General features: G+C 42.8%; 1 protein-coding gene across 2 annotated transcripts in view; it reads right to left on the bottom strand.

Annotated features, from left to right (window-relative positions):
• GLP1R (glucagon like peptide 1 receptor) overlaps nucleotides 1-13,700 on the bottom strand; it is an 83,565-nt gene that overhangs the window by 68,883 nt on the left and 982 nt on the right. The gene's annotated exons all lie outside the window — the stretch shown is intronic.

The raw sequence follows: 13,700 nt of genomic DNA, 5'->3' as shown, positions 1-13,700 counted from the left end.
TTGTGGAGCACTTTACATGTTAACTCACTTTACATGTTAACTCCGCATCCCTCCCATCTGTCCCCTTCTCTCCATCCACACAACACCCACCCTTGTCATTTCAGGCCATCACTTGATCTATGAGAAGAGTCTCCTAATTGTTCTCTAGGCTTTCCCCTTTCCCATTCATCTTCCCCACAGAGGCCAAATTGATATTCCTAAAACACAGACCACGCTATGTCACTCCACTACTCAAAAACCTTCCCTGGCTCCCTAGTGATAAAATACAAAAGCCTCAGCCTGATAATAAAAACTTCACCATCTGCAGTGTTATTTCATATTCCTCCTCTTTGGGTATTATCTACTATAGCCCAAATTGTCTACCAGATGTTTCTCAGAAATGTAGTAGGCATGAAATAATTCAGAAATGAAAGGAATAGATGAATATAAAGTGTTTTGGAAACTCTAAAGTGTTACCATTATTGTTATCTAGTTATCTTTATGCCCATCATTGTTATCTAGAGAGGTACATGATGGGGCAGAAGAATGTTGGATCTAGAGTCAGGAAGGCATGGATTCCTGTCTTGCCTCTGACACTTATAGCTTTGTGATCACAGGCAAGTCACACGCCATCTCTAAACCTCAGACTTCTTGTCTGCTACCTCAGGAGAGTCATTGTGAGGTTCAAGTGAGACAATAGCCTCAAGACCAAGTGCCTTGCAAACCTTGAAGTGCTATAGAAACATCAATTATCATTAGAAATCTAATAAATGTTCATTGAATTTGAATCTGAATAAACGAGTATACAGTCCCAGGAGGCAACTTTGAAGGCCATGAATGTATTAATGCCTGCCAACTTGTTATCCAATAAAACAAAACACATTTTCCTTACTTTATAGCCATTTCTTCCACTTAAGATCACAGATTCAGAACCAAAAGGGAAGTTAGAGGTCATCTATTCCAATTGCTTCATTTAGAAGATGAGGAATCTGAGTCCCAGAGAATTATGTGATGGGTCACACAAGTGTTAAGTAACAAAGGGAAGATTTGAACCCAGGTCCTCTGATTCTAAATCCAACATGCTTTTCTCCATACCATGCTGCCATTTTTATTAGGGCCAGCTAGCCCTCATTTCCTCCCATTTCCCTCCTCTTCCATTTGCCCTTCCCAACCCAGCCCATCTTAGCAAATGTCTCTACTTCCTCACCCCAGTGGCCCCTCTACTTTCACTGTAGCTGATGGTCTCAAAGTGATCCCTTATGTCCTGACCCCCATCAACTCCCTACCAAAATAGCAGTCTTCAGGTAGCACTCCTGATCCACATTGGTTAATTAAGGTCACTTACAGGACTTGTGGGAACCAAGCAGGTCAGCTCTGAGACCTGTGGCGGAAGAGGAGGACGACGAACGCGGGGCACTCTTGGGCAAAGGCTCGGGTGGTCCCTCTCACGGCACCCACCCAAGCCCCGTCAGGCCTTTGCTTGGGCTCTTTGAAGTAAATTTGTCTGTACCACTGACTTATTTAGCCTTTGGCAGCCCCCACTAGCCTGGGAGTACCCAGGGCACAGAGGCACTGTCTTCTCCCCTTCTCCTTCCCCTGGTGCCTGGAGCCTAGAGCTGTGTGCACAGAATGGGAAGAAGGACTGATGGCCCACTGCCTATTCCTCCTCTTTATAACTGACCCACCGCTGCCTTTCCGCTATTCACCAGTCACTTGATAGGGCAGGTGACCTGGAGGCTAAAAGGCTTTATCAGCCTCCTCCAGTGACAGGCAGCTGGCTGGTTCTCCAGAGTGGAGGGCTCTTCAGAACAGATTGACTTCCCAGCTCCAGTGTCCCCTCACCCCTCACAACTCCATTACTGGCAAACCTCCCAGACTGGCCACTTCTCCCCCTCCCTCTTCCACCCTCATTGCTATGTTCACCTAAGGCCTTGAAATATGTCTGTCTGAGTTGCCTGTCTTGTCAAACCTGAGGGAATGCAAGGGGAAGAGCAGAAACAAGTTCCTGCCTTCATGGAATCCCCTCAATATTCTATCCCCCTGTATCCCATACCTTTTTTTGGGAATACCCAGACTCCTCTCCCTCTCCTACTCTGACTTGAAGAATCCCTTTGTTTCTTTAAGGCTCAGCCCAGGTGCATTTTATTCCCATGACGTCTTCCTGATTCTACCACCTGCTAGTGTTCTTTGCAAGCCTCCTATTGTCTTGCATTTTTCTTATCTATATATTTGAGATATTAATTGTAAAGCACTTTGAACAGGCCAGACATAGTAGGCTCTTAATAGCTTGTTCTCTATCCCAGCATTGTCACCCCACCCAAGGAGAATTGAAATACTTTATAGCCCTCTGAATTGCATCCAACACAGTACTTTATAACTAGTAGCTGTTTAATAAATAAATAGCAATTGAACTGAAGGTTCTGCCTCTGGTTGCTGCCTGTGCGGCCTTGGGAAAGTCACTTTAACCTCTCTGAGCTTTAGTTTCCTCATCTACAAAATTAGGGAGTTGGATCAGTCTGCCTCCACATTGGCTCAGAATCTATGATTTAGGATTCTGATTTGAGGGGAGAGACATAATCCCAGCTCTCAAGGGGTTCCCACTCTAGTACTGGGAGGGCAGATTTTGCCATATTGAGCTCTCTCCACTGGACATCTGGGGAGCTAGCCAGGTTCTATCTGTTCCTTCCCTCTGGGATATCTGGCTTCTCAACCACATAACAATTGCTATTCATGTAGCACTACAAGATTTACAAATGCACTTTATATGGATTATGTCTTGTTAGGGACCCAAGAGAGCAAGGTTTTTAAGACTGGTCATCTATAGGAGTATAAAGAATAAAATGAGCCAATGGTGCTTTGCAATAAATAATAAAGCATTGTAAAATACATCATTAATTCAATAATAAGTTTAGAAATGTAAACTGTACCCAGATTGTAGAGGGCCTTGAATTCATTGCTTAGTCCATAGGGATTGGGGAGTTTGAGTAGGTTCCTGAGCAGGGGAACGACATGGTTAGAGTGTTCTATTAGGAAGCTCTCCACCTGAATGTTTATTGAAATATTAAATAGAACATGTCCAAAAGAGAACTCATTAGTATGACCCTAAACCTTTCCCTCCTCCAAATTTATCTATTTCTTTTTTATTTATTTAAAATAAAAATTAATTTATTTTAAACTAAAATACTAAAACTTAAGTACACAATAAGAAAAAAACATTGCCATGTGCACAGCAGAGCATAAGAGAGGATTCAAAATATAAAGCAATGAATTTCCATTTCAAGAAAGCCTATAAAATAAATACTATGCATTGCATTCAGAACTGTCTATCTTTTACTTCCATATAAGTTTTCTTTTGTTCTCTGCTGTGTACTTTTTACTTTGTTCTTTTTTTTGCCTTCTTCCTCCCACCCCACCCCAAGAAGGCTAAAATTAAGTGCAGATACACGCATTATTATGTATCTATTTATGCATATACAAGCATACATATATACACATACACACATATACTTACACATATATTTCCTTAGATATCTATGATTATACTCCTATGTAGATATATACATTCATATGCATTTATATAAGACTGTACTATATTTCTTTGTCCTCTTTCTCTGAAGGTAGATAACATCTTCCTTCATGAGTCCAAGTCTTTCCATATTTGCTAAGTCTACCAACTCATCCTTTCCTACATCACAGCAATATTCCAACCCTATACTGTCTGGTTATTTTAAATAGTTTTAATACAATATTAATTAATATGACTGACATATACTATAGTTTCCCTATTTTTCTCTTTTGATTAAATCTATTTTAGCTTTAACTTTGTCTGAGATCCTGATTACTACCCTTCCTTTTTTCCCCTAAGAAATTCTACTACTGATCTTTGTTTGTGTATCTCTTATTTCCTATCTCTCTTGACTCCTCTACTTTACATCTAAGTACTATTTTGCCCTCCTACTACTCAACCTATCCCCCTATCCCCTCTCCAAAAATCCCTCCCTTATCCTCTATTTCTCTGTTTCTATGGAGGGAAATGCCTTTGCCTCAATTGCTAAGGTTCTTTACCTGAAAGTCTCTATTTATATGGAGGGAAATGCCTTTGCCTCAATTGCTAAGGTTCTTTACCTGAAATTCATCCATGAATCCTCCCTCACTCCATACCCCCATGTCCAATCAGTTGTCAAATCTCTACCCGTGTAGAGATTGCTAAGAAAATGCTAAGAGGAACCAAGATATTTTTCAGGTGATAGAACAAATATTTTTGGCATACAAACTCAATTCATAATTCCCTTCTGTAGCAAACTTCCCCTAAACAGAGAGGTAACTTGAGGAGAACTATTGCCCCGATTTCATTTGCTGTATCTGCCCTTGCCATGGGGTGTACCTCAGCATTCCAGTTTAGAGCTAACAAAGATCAGAAGAGACAGTCTTCTTTCTCTGAGTTTTTAAAATACCTTTGTCTGATCATCAGGGAAGTTTTATTTTGGAGGCAGCTTGTATTCATTCCACCCTGCAGCTGGTATCACCAGCCTGAGTCCTGAGAGGTGAGACTTAGTAGCTAATAGAATTCAGGGTGTCCCTGGGGTTGCCTCAAGCAGTTGGAGGTTAGGGGCTGAGGGGACCTGAAGAGCCAGAGTACAGTACTTCTCTTTCCAGAAAAACACCAAGACCCTAGCCAAGTTCTGTCTACAGCCATATCTGATACCCAAGCAGTAGATACCGAAATATCCTCATACCCAATGATAGTTCTGTTTCCCCAACATTGAGACTACTCATGGTGGGTCAAGAGAGATGAAGAAGAGGGAGAAAGGAGATGTCCTTCAGACTTATGCTGTGAGGAGTGAGGAGGATGAGTGAGTGGAAGATAAAAAAGATGAAGAAAGGTATGTTTGTGTGTGAGGGCAAGGGATGTCTAGTCCCCTCTTTTCAAAAAGCTGACCTGGGTTCAAATCCTACCTCTAACCCTTACTTTCAGTGCATCTTTATTCAAGTCACTTAAACTTGGGACCTCAGTGTCCTCTTTTGTGAAATGTGAAGTTTGGACCTGATGGCCTGTATGGTTCCTTCTAGCTCTAAATCCTTTGGTCTATCGGGAGAAGAGGAATTTGTCCAACTTGTAAGATTTCAGAAATACAAGGGAGACCTTTAACTCTGCAAAAAGAAACCCATCCATCTTTCTTGATGCCGAAAATTTTTTGATCAGAAATGTTGTGATTTAATGCTCAGGGTAACAAAGTCAAGCTCGCCACATCAGAGTTATATAACTTAATCTAGTGATATCTAGTGAAATCTAGTTCTATTTCCTTATTTCACAAATGAAAAAACAGGCCTGTCAGTTGGGTGTGATTGACCTGACCAAGGTCACACAGATACACAATCAAGATTTGAGCTCAGGGTCCCTGGAATCAAAATCCAGCACTCTTTCTGCAGTATACACCTTCATGTCTGGAGTCCAGGCTTGGCTACCCCTAATCCACTCTCAGCCAGCAGAGGCAGCTCCCCATCCAAGGAGGAGCTGACATTTTCCCTAGGGCAGAGAGCCAGGGAACAGAAAGTTGTTTTAGCCCTACTTTTGGAGTCAGGGGGAGGCCCAGCTCACATAAAGACAACTGCACTAACACAGCTTCATACAGCCCCTTCTCAAACAGACTTCCTGGGACGAAGTTAGAGAGAAGTTTGTCCTCAACCTTCCAGACAGCAAAGACCAGGGGCCAAGTGGCCTCTTTCACAAAGCCTTCCCTGGCTCATAGCAGGAAGGGGAGAAGGGAGATGAGGCAGATATTTGTTTCAGGTGCCTTCCAGGAAAGTATCTATATATTCCTGAGCCCTGGGATTCCTCTGTCTCCTCTGGGTGGGTCTTCAAATGAGTTTCCTTGCACCGAATCCTCCCCCTTCCTCACCTCCAGTCTGGGGCCAATGCCCCATTAATCATAGGGATCTTATACTTTGATGCCCCAGAGTCATAACCAGGGTAAGGAACTAGAGGTTTCTTTTTCTCCCCCGGATAAGAGTGTGTGTGGGGGGGGCAAATTTAGAAGATACTGACAATATACTGCCCTTCAGGGCACTTTAAAAAGCTCTTCTCCTGCTCTACCCATCCCACCCTTACCCTCAGCAGCATCTTGGACAGGGGACACTCACTAGAATCCCAGAGTGTCCCACAAGGTGGTTCCCTGTCTGATGTCCCCCCACCCCTTCCCCAAGCCCTCCACCAAATTGAATGTGCTTTTCATGCTTCTTGCTTCAGCCACAGTTTATAGTCTTCACCGCAGGCACAAAAACTCCTGGTTATGCCTCTGCTCCTTCCATCCCAATAAGTCAGCTTAGCTACAGGGGCCTGGGGGCTGATGTTAAGGAGACAGAAGAATAGGTAATTAGAAACGAAGAAGGCTCAATCGTGTGGTAAGCTAGAACTCCTCAAATAGGCCCTCTTGACATCAACTAGACCAGATACTCCTCTGCCTGAGGGAGAAGACTGCTCTCATTATAAAAGTTTTGGAGTTAATTGCAGGTGCAAGAAATGATGACTAATTATAACTCAGAGAAACATAGGGAAGATTTGTATGAATTAATAGAGAGTAAAATAAGCTGACCCAGGGAAACAATATAAAAGGTGAATACAATGTAAACAGAAAGAACAAAAAGTCTAAAACTCAAACTCTGAAATTATAATGATCAAGCTGAGCTCTCCAAAAGAAGGAAGAAAATGTACCCCCTCCTTCTGTTTTTGCTGAGGTGGTGGACTAGGGGTGTGGAAGGTTGAATATACTGTCAGATCTGGTTACTGTTTTGGTCATGAGTCCACCTCCTCCTTCTTTCAGAGACTAGCCCGGATTTACCTTGTCTGGGCATACATTGTTATTTGCATGTTATCTCCCCCAACAGACTGCAAACTCCTTGAGAGCAGGGACTGTTATGTCGTTGTTGTCACTGTTTTCACCTTCCTTTGTATCACCAGTTTTTAGCACAGTGCCTAACAGATAGCAGGTGTTTAATAAATGCTAATTGACTGACTGATTGCCAGGCTGCTTTTGCTGAAGTGCTTTTTCCCCCCTCGTTTTTTAATCTTTGTTACAAGAACTGACTTGGGTAGAGGAGGAAGAATGTCTTTAGATATGAAGGTGAAATAAAAACAAATGATATTAAAAACAAGATTAAAAAAAGCAAAGAGGGAAAAAATACTAGGTTATGACTTAAGAGATTTAATTTTTAGTCTCTACTCCCCACACTACCTAACTCTGCTTCCAATTTATGTGACCTTGGACAAATCATTGTCCTCTGAGAAATTCACTGTCCTCTGGGCCTCAGTTTTCTTGTATGAAATTCAAAATGAAAAGGCCACACGTGTTAACACTCCACAGAAAATGGACCCTCACCGTTTTCCCATAAACATCACAATGTTTTGATTCTTTCTGTGCCTTTTCTTATGTTCTCTCTACCTGGAGTCCTTATAACCTTTTATCTTTACCTTTTAAAGATCCTACTTATCTTTTAAGACCTAGTTCAAATGCACTATGGAACCTTTCCTTCTCCTCAGTCTATAACCCCCTCAAACCTAGAACAGCATTTGGATTATGCATCCCTTAGCACAAGATAGAGATGGAAAAATGGTACCTGTTCTTATATACCCCTCTAGACCAAGAACTGCTTAAGGACAGGAATGATGTCTTACTTAATCTCACATCTCTGTCAGATTCTAGCTCCCAATAGGTGCCTAATAGGGGTACAGCATCCCCATGATCTGGAAAATCTGTGTGAAATGTTTTGGCCCTCCCTTCATACTATAGAAGAAGTCTGAATTATTATGGCATTAAAAGATAAAATACGTTGATATTTTACAATATTATACATATATTTCATGCATTTCTGAGTTTCTAAACTTTTTCTGTCATCTACTGGCCTTCGTGTGCTGTCTACAGCTTCAGCAAACCTCCCCAAAATTCATGCCGACCCATGATATTTCGAAACCCCTCGACAGGGAAAGTCGAGATGTGGAAGGGCTAGAATTATATGCCTGCTGACACTGGCCATCCACTGAAGCATTGGAGAAGACACAAAAGCGAATGCTGCCTCAAACTTACCGACTGGAATGGTCACACCTTAAACTTCAGCATTCCTCAAGACTGTGTCCCTTCCAAGACGCTAGCCCCTCAAATTCCCCTCTCTGGACACAATCTCCTGTCCTTCCACCTCTCCAATTCTCTTTTTCTTTTATATGTTTTCTTGTATATTCCCCCTGACTCCTCTTATCTCTGTTTTTTGTCCTCATCAAGACCTTTCATCCTTAAATATCACTTATTCTCCAGGCTATTCAGCCTGCTTTGGTGTTACTTTCCTGCCTACTCAGACATTTCAGTAATGCTTTCTCTTCCACCATACAGTTCAGTACCTATGCATTTCCCCCACCTTGCTAGCAAATACACAGTCCAAGGTAACTCCCACTTACTATCTGTCTTTTCTAATCCTACTCCCCAGAAGTAGAATAAATCCTAAAACTGTTCTGACTGGGCCAACTACAAATCAGTGTTTTCTAATCTCACCACTTCATAGTAATTCTCTCACTCATCTCTTATTGGCTGGTATATTCCCTGAAGCAAATTCCAGATGCTGATTCTCCTCTGACCCTGAACTCTATCTGTTTTCTCCTCCCTTGAGACAACAAAAGACTTTACTTCCTGTTTTACCTAGAAGATTGAGGTCAACTAATATGAATATGGGCAACTGGGTGATGTAGTGGATCATGAACCGGGTGTGGAGGCAGGAAGAGTTCAAATCTGGCCTCAGACATTTAATAGCAAGTCACTTCACCCTGTTTGCCTCAGTTTCCTCATCTGTAAAATGATCTGGAGAAGGAAATGGGGAACTCCAGTATCTTTGCCAAGAGAACCCTGAATGAGCTCACAAAGAGTCTGAAACAACTACATGATGACATGAATTCACTCGATTTTCCTCTTTTACTCCTCACTCATCCTTTATTGCCCAGATAAATAAGTAACTCCCGTTCCCTAGGATAACCCTGTATCTTTGATCCCTAAACCTTTATCCTGACTTGGCTACATGAATCTCTCTCATGAATCTTTAGTCTCTCTCCTTCCCTCTGCCTTTTCCTTCTTCCATAGACATTCTTCTTCCTTTCCCTTGGGCTCCCTTGCTCTACTCCCTTTCTATCTTCTCTTTCCTTGTCCCTTTCTCCTTCCCTCTCCAACTACCTTCTCCCTCTCCCTCTTCTGCTTCCCCTTTTCTTCTCCCCTTCTTTCTCTTTCTCTCCCTCTTGCCCTGTTCCTCTTTCCTACTTCCCCCTCTCCCTTTCTCCTACCTCCCTCTTCTCTTTCTGTCATAATTCTCCCTGGGTTAGGTCTCTTCTACCTTATTTTCACTTCAGTCTCCCCTGAAACTATTGTCCCTCTTCTCTCCTTGCTTTTCCTTGCTTGGCTCCTGCCTTCACTGCCTCACAACCCAATCACACCTCAACCAATATGGCTTCTAGTTCTACCACTCTACTGAAAGAACCTCTCCAGGGTCATAAACCACCTTTTTAACATTAACTACACTAATGTCTTTTTCTATACTCATATTGACTTCTCTTCAGCACTGACAGTATTGATCATTTCCTCTTTCTTGATATTCAACTACTGTGACAAAGCACTCTAACCATTCCTCCTTCTCCTTTGCTGGAAAATTATTTCCTTCTGCTCCTTAGATGGGGTTGTCCCCACAATGATTCTGGCCATTGTCCTTGATTCTATGTTGTCTCCCTTTTTGGTCTAATTCATTTCCATGGCTTGATCACTTCTATGCCTATGCCTCCCAAGCCTATATTTCTCCCCCTAACCTCTCCCCCAGAGTGCTAGTCCTGAATTTCTAACTGTCCACTGGCTATCTCCACCTTGACCATTCCTTAGAATCTTTAATTCAACATCTTCAAAGACAAACTTACAGGGTCATAGAACCACAAATTGTAAGCTAAAAGGAACCTCTTCAAGGTTGATCAGACCTCTCAATTAAAAAAACGAGGTCCAGGGGCATCTAGGTAGCACAGTGAATAGAGCACTAGCTCTGGAGTCAGGAGGACATGAGTTCAAATCCAGCCTGAGGCACTAGACACTAACTAGCTGTGTGACCTTGGGCAAGTCACAACTCCAATTACCCTGCTTTCCCCCCTCCAAAAAGACAAAAAAAAATGAGGTCCAAAATTTGTCCAAGGGAATGACAGAGGCATAACTTTGTCCCCCAACCACCAAAGAACAGAATTCTGTTTCTTCCCTTACTTCTCTATTTCTATCCTATAACCCTTCCACTCACCCAAGCTGGCAACCTCAGGAACATCATAGAGATCATAGACTCTTCTCTCTCGTTCACTCTCCAAATCACCAAATCCTGTCAATTCTGCCTCATTAAAGGCAGACATCTGCTGTCTCCTTGCTAGCCCTAGTTCAGGTCCTTCTGGCCACTTGCCAAAACCATCCTCTTCCCAATGCATCCTTCACATGATTGGTCCTTATCTTCCTGTTCTAGGCATTCTACTCCTTTCCTCAAAAATTTCAGTGGCTCTGAATGCAGATGGAAGCAGACTATTTACTCTCCTTTTCTTTTGTTGTTTTGTTTTGTTTCTTCTTTCTTGTGGTTCTTCCCATTGGTTATAATTCTTCTTTATATCATGATTAATGTGAAAATGTTTAATATGAATGTGTAAGGAGAGCCCATATCAGATTGTGTGCTATCTTGGGGAGGGGGAAGAAAAGGGAAGGGGAGAAAATTTAAAACTCAAAATCTTATGGAAGAGAATGTTGAAAAGTAAAAATTAATTAATTATAGAGAGAAAAAATAGAGATGTAGAATTCTGGCATGTGGTCTTACTGTTGTCATTCTCTTTAATAAAATTGTTGATTATTTCTATGATTTGTTCTTTGGCCTACTCATTATTTAGGATTAGGTTATTTAGTTTCCAATTAAATTTCCATGTATCTTTCAAAAAACATTTCGGTGCCTCTCAATTGCTTGCGAATTAAAGTATAAATTACTGATTCTGGCATTCAAGGCCCCACACCATCCAACTCAAGTCTGCCTTTCCCATTTTCATCTCACATTACTTACTGTCAAATGGACTACTATCTATCCAGCCCTCTCCCATTGTGCACATTGTAGGTAATTACTTGCACAGAGTAGGTAATTAATAAATGTTTATTTCTTGCTATTGTCCTTGCCTAGGTTAAGGTTTGTCATGGGAACAATGGTGTTTAAACAAATAACTATAATATTAGGTGTAATACTGAAGCACAGTGTGAGGGTACAAAGTAGCATTTACTCAGATGTGGGGGAGATCATTTCTGGTAGAGAGGGAAGGGAAGGGGAGAAATGAAGAATGAATCATTCTGACCTTATTTGCCTGATAGGTAGAAAAGAATGAAAATCATTTAGTAATGATATATGTCATGCATTTGTAGAGTTGAAACTTAATCCTTCCATTTACTATAACCCCTCTCCCATTAATTCAGTATTGACTAGAGACAGAAAGTAGTAGATCACCAACCTGCCCCAGGTTGAGCCTCAGAACTCAAATGCTGTCTCTTAGAATCTCATCGGAAGCTACCAACCTCATTGGCTGCCCCCATTACTAATCATTTTAGGATAACAAGTCTAGTCTAATGCATACAGCAATAGATCTCATCCCTAAAATGATGATTGTGAAGTTCTAGCCAAGCGCTGGAGCAAATGTCTAGGGGAAGAGGATAAACCCTGAATTCAGTTGGTTGGGGAAGAGGGGGAGAAGAGATTTGCTATTTCTGGGTAAAGGACAGATATGAGGGTGGGTTGTTGGATGCTTCAGAAGGGAAGATGGGCATGTGTGCAAGAGGGCCTTCTACCCCCTACCATAGCCAAAGCAGATGGACTTCCCACAGGCCAGGTAGGTAGGATTTCTTTTCTCACTCCACTTATCCTCATCAAAGAAATTCATACCCCGTCTATAAACTGGGGGAGTAAGAATGGTAAACAAACCATTCCCCTTCCCCTCCAATGGTGTCTTTACTCTTGGTCCCATATGCTTCAGGGAAGGAGTTGGAGATTTGAATACAGTAGGTCTAAGACGGACTTGGAAGCCTCTGCACCTTACTGGCAAACATGCCATTCTTACCCAGGAATGATAAAAGAGTCCATCAACTTTAGCTTGCTCCTTGCCCCTGAAAACATCAGCCAAGGGAAGAAGAAACTGACTGGTGGACTGGTCAGTTGTGAGGAAGGGCAGCTCTGATTGTGGGGAGTCTGGGAAAGAGAATCTTAGACCTGGATTGTCCAGAGGCAGGAATCAGATTGATGGGAAGGAAGGGAACAAGGGAAGAAAGGGAGAATCTCTAACAGGAAGTTCATAGAGAGAACAGGAAGATTTATTCATTTTTTTCTGCTGTGAAGCACATCTGGTAGGCACCTTCTGGCTTCTCAGTCAGGGCCTGAACTTTCCCATCTCCTACTCTTAAGACAGAGCCATATGGGCCCTCCAGGTTCTTATGTAAAGGTGAAGATTCTCCCACTCCCACTCCAAATATTAGAATTCTCCAAACCTGTGGTGAAGGAAAGGACAGGTTTATGGCACCAGAACCAGAGTGATCAAAACCAGCACCTTTTCTGCCTCCCAGGAAAGCACCTGGTAAACATATGATCCCTTTTCCCTACTCCACAGTGACTACCCTGTGGGAGAAAGGACAGAGAAAGAAAAGAGGCAGATAGGGAGGTAAGCTACACCAAGGTGTTGTGGCCCTTGGAGTGGATAGGAAGTGGGGAACCCCTTTGACCAGCAAGGTCATGAACAGGGAGACTGGAAGACAGGAGAGACAGAGACAGAGACACACAAAGAGACAGACACAGACACAGAGAGAGACAGAGACCGAGACAGACAGACAGGCGGGGGTAAGGGGGAGAGGGGAGAAAGGAATGAAGTCAATTCTGTATGAAAGGAGAACCTGGATAGGAAGGGATGGATACTGGGCCCTCTCTGCATGATTTGCTGCAGAGGGTTCTGATTCCCAAAAATTAGGCTGGGAGGTGGGGCAGGACAGAAGAAGGTACTGAGGTGAAGCCACAGAGCCCTGGAGGTGCAGAAGTAGGAGGGACAAGGTGACAGAGGACAGAGACAAGATAAGGGGGAGAAGCAGGAAGAATGCCCATTACATTAGGAAAGGGGGCTCTAAGGGGACCCTAAGGTTGTGTCCTCTGAGTCAGTCTGTGAGATGAAGGGCAGGCCTAGGAAGAACAGAGGAAGGGTTCTGAAGGTGCCCCAGAGTCTCTCCTACCTCTTTCCCGTCCAGTTTCCTTGACCTCCAAAACTGGCCCTTTGGAAACCTTGCTAGAAAAACGGAGATGAAAACGGAAGCCAGGAGAGGAAAAGCGGAGGAGAAAATGGAAATTGGGAGAGGGAAGAGGAAAGAGAAGAAGGGAATAGTGTCAGAGAATAGGAGAAAAGTGAGGGGACTTGGAAACTGACAGGTCTTCTCCATCCCCTGCAGTTAAAGCTCAGGAAGGGAGACACAGTAGGTTTGGGGGTGGAAGTCCAGTTAAGAGAGTGTTAGTTAGTGGGCTGAGGGTAGGTTTGGAGAGAGGAGGGGAGGGATGGGGAGAGAGAGACAGAGAGACAGAAACAGACAGACAGTGAGAGAGAGAGAGAGACAGAGAGAGAGAGACAGACAGAGACAGAGAGAGACAGACACAGAGAGAGAGAGAGACAGAGA

Source organism: Petaurus breviceps, unplaced genomic scaffold (assembly GCF_028583685.1).
Source record: "Petaurus breviceps papuanus isolate PSGF00001 unplaced genomic scaffold, PetGlider_PUasm1.0 90865, whole genome shotgun sequence".
In the NCBI taxonomy this organism is placed as follows: domain Eukaryota; kingdom Metazoa; phylum Chordata; class Mammalia; order Diprotodontia; family Petauridae; genus Petaurus; species Petaurus breviceps.
Note: the sequence above shows the minus strand (reverse complement) of the source record. Positions and strands in the feature narration are given on the sequence as shown.